Below are 7125 nucleotides of genomic sequence, written 5' to 3' on the forward strand. Positions count from 1 at the left end.
GGCACTCTGGCTGGCGCACCTCTGACCAACGCAGTGTGATGCACGCATGGTAATAAGGGCAGCTCAGACATCTGGATTTTAATTTGGTGTTCGTTTGATATTTTGGGGGCTAGGGTCGTTTTTTCGCAGTCTGTGACAGAACTGTTTCCAAGAACGGCAGCGTCGACCTTCCTTAAGTCAGCAGTTATGACACCTTTGAATTACGTCCTCTGTTTTGGGAAAGTGTGAGGTAGCCCAGGCTACAAATTCGATTATATTCAACCACTTTGTTCAGATAAACTGTACGCCACTTGGGAATTCTGAGCATGACCATAGTTCATAGTAAGCTATCACGAGAAGCACCTAAATTGTAATTCGCTGTAGCCTAATTATTTAATAATTTCTTATAAACATCAATTACCGTTGTAAAAAAAACAAACAATAGGGTGGTTTTGTGAATGGACATGACTCAGTGTGAAATAATCTTTGAAGTAGCCTACCAAAGTGTAAACCCTACACTGTATCAGAATTGTAAAACTGTGAAACAGATGGTGGTCCTCCTGCCGTTAAGTCGTTGATGAGGAGACGACACAGGGATAGCTTGTCAATATCTGTCCCAACACCAATATCTGTCTCCAAACTGCAGGTGTCTAACGAAAGTTTCTGCGGTTTCTAAGCGACACGACTGTTCAAGAGCAGCTAACCAGAACTTGAATATATTTGGCAGATACTGAAGCTTGAGTCTGTGTAGCGAGCGACACCGGCGTAGAGACGAAGACCTACGATGGGTGATGAATAGCTCATTCATAAATTTTGACATGTTTCGGTTGCCCATTATAACTTACCACTTATATGTACTATGATGGAACGTTTAGAAATGTTCAGCTTTGAAGTGAACATAGGAAAGTATAGGCTAGAAATTGTAATATTAATTTGTACAGAACTTGAAGCGTGGTGTGTCAAAAGACAATGACTCCGAGAACAGGGGACTGAACAAACGGACATTTTGAACATGGTATCTTGTCAAAACGTCATACAATCATCATCCTATTCATGTAAACCAGTGTAATAATGATTTTTAGACTTACCAATACGAAATACTGTCCCAGAGGAGTTCCTAAATAGCTCCCCACCAGTCCTGTCGCGTCCTTGCGTTGTCTCGTTCACGGTGTCTCGTGCTCTCTTCTCCTACAGACCCAATGAATTAACAATGCGATCCGGGTGTAGCGTCTTCCCAGCTAATTTTTGCGTATGGCACAGCACAATTGAACTGGACGCGGTTTAAAGCGGGCTGCTTTAAGTGTCTGAGTTATCCGCCTACAGAGCACCTCCTCCATCCAATCATGGATACTATTGTGTATCCAGAGCTATGGCGCAAGAGGACTTGATGCACGCACATCTCTCGAGCAGTTTACTTATCATGTCATGTTATACTTCTCAAGGGTTAATTCAGATTTGAAATCAAATTATTATAAGCCATATAGATAGCATGGATTCTAAATGAGTTGAGTTCAAATAACATGCTGTAGGCTACAAATATGCCGATCTGTTTTATGTGCCTATTTTGCCATCCACCAATGCTTTTAATAATAAAACAGTATATCCTTGCCGTTTAATTCACATTTTGTTGGCTATGGGGACAGATTGGGGGACTTGACCATTCCTGATTGGAGCGGAATCAGCTGCCACAAGCAGTGACCCGCTTAGAGGGAAACTGCCGCGAAGATGCCAAGCAAAGGCATGTTTTAGTTCGTGCAGTCAGTGCTTGCGCGCGTCAACGTTTCTGGGTCATGTAGAGCCGTATTCATGAGAAAGCCCTATAGTGGTGTCACACTACTGGAGGTGTAATGTCGCCTCTTCGGCGTCTCCTCTTCCTCTTCCTTGTATTTGTTGACTCCACTACCCCACTCTTACTAGTCCTAGCAACTAGTGGCAACACTAATGCCATGATATATTTCATTCAAGTTACAGACTGGTCAGAAATTATATAATGCCCTTGAATGAACTCGAACATGCAGCAGTCTATATCCAGACCTAGACTATACAAAAGATGAATTTGATGCATTATGTGAGTAACTGTTCCCAAATTGATTTTGTCACATATAGATCATGTCAGGGTGGTAAAACAGTATGGCGGTGCATAGCCTATGTCATGCTGTCCCTGCCTTTCACTTGTGATGACCTATGCCAGAGCTGGTTGATGATGGAACCAAACTTCATTCTTAAATATGCTAAAGAGTCTTCAAATGAGTTCATATGAATGCAAATGGTTTGTAGCCTAGCCTACTAGATTCCTTACTGTTACACATTAAAAATCCATATGCAGCCCCTTATAGTTTCTGGAGACCATTACCCATTAATTAGGCCTAATGCAGGCAATGCTCATAATTGCCACTAGTTGCTAGGTATATAAGTATATAAGTATATAGTATATATACTCTTTTGATCCCGTGAGGGAAATTTGGTCTCTGCATTTATCCCAATCTGTGAATTAGTGAAACACACTCAACACTCAAGCACTTGTATACTATGTCTAAGAAGTTTGCACAGTTTATGAAGATAAACCTGTGGGCTCTTTCTTCTTTTCAAGCAGAGTTTCAAGATTATTAACTGATATAGTCCGCTAGCTTCAAGATTATTAACTGATATAGTCCGTGGCCCACTGGTTAGCACTCTGGACTTGTAACCGGAGGGTTGCCGGTTCGTGCCCCGACCAGTGGGCTGCGGCTGAAGTGCCCTTGAGCAAGGCACCTAACCCCTCACTGCTCCCCAAGCGCCGCCATTGTAGCAGGCAGCTCACTGCGCCGGGATTAGTGTGTGCTTCACCTCACTGTGTGTTCACTGTGTGCTGTTTGTGTTTCACTAATTCACTGATTGGGTTAAATGCAGAGACCAAATTTCCCTCACAGGATCAAAAAAGTATATATACTTATACTAAAGGCCCCTCACTGAAAATCCAAATATTGAAAGTCTAATTTCATGTTTCCTCACACTCTCCCCTCTGCACTCTTTTGCACTCCCTTCATGAAGTTGGTCATTGTTTGTTTTTCCTCTCCGGCTTTCTTATTCCCAGAAAAATTTCAACAATGAACAGCGATAATAAAACCCACTTTAGTCACAGAGGCGGTAATTTGCCTTATATAAGCCATACAATTTCCTTTGAAGCAGGTAGGGAGCGAGGGGACCAGCCAAGTCGGGAGCCTGGGGAATGAAGGTCAGCCCAAGCAGGGGGTGGGGGTGTATGGACATTTCTTTTGTCCCAAGCCCCAAGCCAGGCAGCAGCTGGTTTGAGAAAGCAAGAGTACGAGAGGGTATGAGAGGCCTAGGGAGAGAGGCATGTGGGGGAGAACCAGCACGACTTTGCCTTGAAAGGTCATCATAGGCACTTAAGAGTGTGGTGTATCCACCTCTAATGAGAGTAATTCTCACATCCTCGCTGCTCTTACCTATAGGATACAAGGATACAAGGAAGTTTATTGTCACATGCATATAGTTACTGGATGTAAGAAATGCAGTGAAATTATGTCTGGTGGCAGCCAGTGCATTTATGGGGGGGGGGGGGGGGATAGTAGAAGTGCAGTAGAAGAGGGGTTTAGTAGATTAAGTGGCAAGGGCTGCATAAGAAAGGTTGGGGAGGATGGGATTGGGGGGGCACCAACAAGGTGGATGTGGATGCACTTTAGAACCAGTTGAAGTCTGTTCGCTTTTCCTGAAGGTTTACCAGTGTTCATCAGTGCTGTCTTTCTCCGATTACCTTACAGTACAGTATTTATGGTATGTAGCTGAAGTAGTTTCAGAGGAGTCTAAAGTCTCATGTTGAAGGTGGATGCGGTCATGTTATGTTATTCCCCAGGGGGAGACTGGTGTTTGAAGCCACTGGCATTTCTCCTTCAAATGTCTCCAGCTGTTGAGGTTCACCAGTGTGTCTTCACAGCTGCGTCCTCACAGCGTAGGCACCAGTAAGGCATGTGGCGCACTGACTTGTGGGTAATAGCCTCCTTGGAATTAAATCTGACTAGGGACATCCTGCTTTGAACCTTTGGATATTATAGATATTAGGAAGACAGATAAAGGGAGTATCACTTTGTTCTGATAATGATTTCTACATGCACAGAACTTTAGAAAGAAATGTTGGAGACAATATTGACATTAATGAAATGGGATGGCTACAAAATCTGAGGTGCAGTAGGTACAGTACAATACTGTAAATGTTTCTCCAGCATCAACTCAGAATGACTCTGAAGCACTAGAACATAAGAGAGCGAGGAGCAATGTGATGTTTAGTATAAATGACACAATTGCCACTAAGCCTTTTCCAGGTCTCCAGAGGACATACATACAACATTCAAAAAATGAACTACACATTTCCTACAGAACAAGAATGTCATGATCATGTACAGCACAGGACTGTTAGAGACCACCAAGGCAGTAATGAAGGCAGGCTGCATATTGGCTCAACTAATCAGCTCCTGTTTATGATAGAAAATTCCCTGCGAACGCCTCAGTGGTCAACCACAATGCCAGAGTGCTGCTGCTGACGTAACCAGCCCTGTGTGTGTGCATCCTTTCGATCGCTTTAAATCAAGCATGTTTTCTTTTCTCAAGTGCACCATGTCAGTGCGTGGCCAATGGCCATCATAACAGACAGTGGACGGTTAAAGGTTGCACAGATGATTTGCATCCGTAGAGGCTTGTCATCAAAAACTAGTGAGCACAATCAGGAGCGCTCGCACACAAGTGGCAATTGTTTGTGACATGAATGGGTCGAATACTTCACGCTCAGGGGAAGACTGCACGACTCATGCGGGCCTGCTCAGAACTGGCATGGGCCGGTTCTCCAAAGGGGGCCAATGTACCACTAAAGAGTAGGGCTCTCCACACGCACTCTCTCTCTCTCTCTCTCTCTCTCTCTCCACTCACCTAAGAGAGTTGAGGGGCACGACAACGAGTGCATGTGGGACCTGCTGCATCTTCAGTAGGGATCGCCCAGATCTCAGCCCTGGCTGTCAGCGTAATGAGAGGATGGAGCGGGGAGATTATTTCACAGATAATTGCGTCCATTGAAAACAATTTTTTTATGCCAAATTGTTGTGAGGAAGACCTATCAAACGGAATTACAGTCAATTTCAATCAGACTTGAGGCACTGCAAAGTGGGGGATGGGAGTTGCTACTTGCTTGTTGACATTTACAAATTGTTAAAAATATATACTGTATATTTAGGGTTCAGGAATATTTTTGTGTAATTATTGTGTTGTGTACTCGTGTACGTTAAATGTGAGTTTGGCATAAATAGTTCAAAGTGATAGTGGACACTGAATTGTTGTCCCACGGTGGGTCGCCAAAATGTTTATCTTGATGTGCGTCACATCTTACGTTCTTACCATAGCATTCATTTTACTGGTTTATTGTTGTGCTATGCTCTGAGTGTGTTGTCATTGAAAATAGCAGGAAAGTCCTGAGTTCCTTTCTAACTACATGTTGTGCAGAATGGACAGTGGCCACACTGTAAAAAACACTGCAAATTACCGGTTGCAAATAAGGCGCAACAGCACGTGACAATAGATACACATTTAAAATGTGTTTTTGTGCAAAGGTCTACTGCAGGCCAGTTAAATACTTTGAATGGGTGAGGAGATAACTATTTAATCTTCTTTTTACAACAACGAAGAATTACATAATTGGCCACTTATTGGTCATAAGACCAATTCACTGTGATTCACTGTTGCTTGGTAGAACATGTAATACCAAAGAAGAAAAGGCCGTTGTATGAAAAGTGCGGCCTTTTCTTCTTTGGTATTACTTATACATTTGGCCAAGCACTCTCAAAAATAAATAAGAAACTGAGTGAAGCCTGCTCCTACCACACAATTCTGTGGTAGGACATGTCACATTTACTAAAGTTTAGTGATGTAGTAATGTTCTACCAATGTTAATCACAGTTTCACAGCTTTTCAATCGCAATTGAGAGGAACAGCAGAGCAACCTCAGTTATTTGACAGTGTATTCTGAGATGTCAGAATGTATTTGTCATATCTATGTGTGTGTTCAGTTGAACATGGGCGAGGCCTACAGGTTTGTTACCTGTGGATATCAGTGTTCTGAAAAGGAAGAGATGATGCCATCGCAGCTACGTGTGCTTGAGGGTGGTCCAGATTTAACAACCTCTCTCCAGTAAGTGTTTACGTCATGTTGAACAACTCAGTAAGCGTTTTATGGGGTGAATTAGCTCAATTAAACATCACAAAAGTAAACCAACAGCGTCGACACTCAGCATGCTATCCTAACATGATGTGTTATGCTCTCTTGTTCACCAAATCTCATCACAAAACCGTGGAGGCCTGTCACAGATAATGCAGTGATGGGTAAATAGTCTCGGAGTAGCTTACCTACGTCATTATTCTCAATAAGCAATGCTTTTATTTAGCGTCTGGGTGCCTGGGAAAAGCAACTTGCAGTTGCAGATTCTTTAATTACAAAGTTGCGTGATAGTTTCTCCAGCTTCAACCCACAGAGCGCCTCTGAGTCACAGAGAACAAAAGTGCGTGCGAGGGAGGGATGGAAGAAAGGAGGGATGGAGGGCAAGAAGGAGGGATGGAGGGGGAGAAGGAGAGAAGGAGGGAGCGCAACACAGCTGCAGTGGAGCCACAGCTGAGGAAAGGAGCCCACCGGCCACCTCAGGGACAGACGATGGCTCCTACCGGTGGCGCCCTCTCTTGCTCTTCTGAGTTACCCGGCTTGAACACATTCCATCCAGCCAGGTGTCAAAATGCAAGACTCAGAAGAACCCCTTTGGTTCCCTTTTTAAAAGGAACGATGGTGCGTAGTAGCATGCTTGGAGAGGTAGTGTTATCTCATGTAAATAAATGATGGGGTTGAGTGTTCTTGTTGAGATCCACCAGTGTTTTTTTGTAAATGAATATGATATTTAAAGGGAAGCACCAGCAGACTGGAGAAAAACTGGGGACAGGCCTACTGCCAGCATTCTGGTGAACTGGGGCAAAAGTGAAACCTTTAGGTCCCGCTGACAGCAATAGCAGTAATAGTATACTCCAGAGAATCGGCCTTTCAAACTGCTCACTGGACACTGAATGGTTTTTGATTGGCCGAGTTAAAGAAAACTTCCTATTTTCAGTAGACGTTGTTAC

At 43.5% G+C, this 7125-nt stretch overlaps 1 protein-coding gene across 5 annotated transcripts in view; it reads right to left on the minus strand.

Annotated features, from left to right (window-relative positions):
* Positions 1-1322, minus strand: part of LOC121706557 (sodium-coupled neutral amino acid transporter 3-like) — a 48623-nt gene extending 47301 nt beyond the window's left edge. For 3 of the 5 annotated variants that reach the window (XM_042088378.1, XM_042088379.1, XM_042088377.1), the window contains exon 1: positions 1068-1322. The gene's annotated coding sequence lies outside the window, so the exon portion shown is untranslated. The remainder of the gene's footprint in view (positions 1-1067) is intronic. The other 2 variants (XM_042088380.1, XM_042088381.1) reach the window with 2 other exon arrangements.
* Positions 1323-7125: the final 5803 nt, after the last annotated feature.

The sequence above is a fragment of the Alosa sapidissima genome, chromosome 4, assembly GCF_018492685.1.
Source record: "Alosa sapidissima isolate fAloSap1 chromosome 4, fAloSap1.pri, whole genome shotgun sequence".
Lineage (NCBI taxonomy): Eukaryota > Metazoa > Chordata > Actinopteri > Clupeiformes > Clupeidae > Alosa > Alosa sapidissima.